Genomic DNA, 1,740 nt, shown 5'->3' with positions numbered 1-1,740 from the left:
GATCCGCCCACCTCGACCTCCCAAAGTGCTGGGATAATGGTGTGAGCCACCATGTCTGGCCAAGGGCCATCTTTTAAGGTAGTCTATTAAAAATTCATTTTTATTTATTTATTTTTTGAGACTAAGTCTAGCTCTGCTGCCCAGGCTGAAGTACAGAGGCATGGTCTTGGATCACTGCAAACTCTGCCTCCCGGGTTCAAGCAATTCCCAAATGAGCTGGGACTACAGGCGGGTACTATGACGCCTGGCTAATTTTTTAACTTTTTGTAGAGACAGGGTTTCACCATGTTGGCTAGACTGATCTCGAACTCCTGGGCTCAAGCAACCCACCCACCTCGGGCTCCCAAATTGCTGAGCTTACAGGCAAGAGCCACCATGCCCAGCCCATACATATTTTTAAAATTTATACTGCCTCTTTTTCTGAGATATACTACATATTTGTTCCAGCACCTAGCACCATGCCTACCATATAGAGAGTTGAATAAATACTTGTTGAATGAGTGAATGGAACTAGTTTAGACCTTTTCTCTGTCAGTTTCAAGAAAAAAGCAAAACCGGGTGCTGTGGTTCATGCCTGTAATCCCAGCACTTTGGAAGGCCAAGGCGAGTGGATCACTTGAGGCTAGGAGTTTGAGACCACCCTGGCCAACATGGTGAAACCCCGTCTCTACTAAAACTACAAAAAATTAGCTGGGTGTGGTGGTGCGCACCTGTAATTCCAGCTACTCAGGAGGCTGAGGCAGGAGAATCACTTGAACCCGGGAGGTGGAGGTTGCAGTGAGCCGAGATTGCACCACTGCACTGTAGCCTGGGTGACACAGTGAGACTCCGTCTCAAAACAAAACAAAACACGCAGAATTACAATATTGATGTGACATTGTAAAATTGAATATGGGGGGAAAATTCAGGGTGAGTTAGAAGGAGCAGGCCCAAATGATGGCCTATATTCAGCATTATCTAGGTGGGGTTGGGGGGCTGGTGCTAATTTGGACTAGATACTGATCTGGCAGTGGGCAGATGAGGAGAAAACATGACTCCTGCCCTCAGGACCCTAGAGGAGAAACTGAAAAAGGTAAAGGCCACGTCACAAGGTGAAGGCAGGCAGAAGCTGAGAGCAGTAGACAGGGCAGCAAAACTGTGGGGGCCACCACCACCACCTGTCAGGAAGAGTGTGGAGCGGAGGGGCAGGTGAGAGCCAGGTGAAGGAGCTGGGTTTGCACATTTGTCACTGACGATCCCACTGTGTAAGGAGACATTGTGGCATGTCTCAGCAGAATCATCTCAAAGCCTCAGTGAAGTTTTGTTTCATTTTACTTTTTCCCAAATCTCAGTGGACATGACTTTCTGTGCCCTCCCCAGGTTAGGGGTGCACATCTGGGGCCAGGGTGTCCATCCTGGTCACAATAACTTTGTGTCCTTTGATAGGTTACCTGATGTCCTCTTTCCTCAGTTTCCGGAACTGTGTAATGTATGATTATGTGGGAGCTGGGTCAGTTCATGGAAGGGGCTGAGAGCAGAGCCTGGCCACACTTGGCACTGCTGACCCCTCGCCTACACCAGTTTCCTTGCCATGAAAGCGAGCCACGGCTAATGAGGAGAGTGACTTGGCCCAAAACATGCTCTCCAGCTATAGGAGGCCTTGGCATGTTTAAAGTTGAGGCCTTACGTGGTTGTGTTTGCATTTTATTCTTTTTTAAAAATATTTTTTCCTTTTTTATTAATGTTAATTTTTTTTTTTTT

Source organism: Cebus imitator, unplaced genomic scaffold (assembly GCF_001604975.1).
Source record: "Cebus imitator isolate Cc_AM_T3 unplaced genomic scaffold, Cebus_imitator-1.0 Scaffold22, whole genome shotgun sequence".
Lineage (NCBI taxonomy): Eukaryota > Metazoa > Chordata > Mammalia > Primates > Cebidae > Cebus > Cebus imitator.
Note: the sequence above shows the minus strand (reverse complement) of the source record.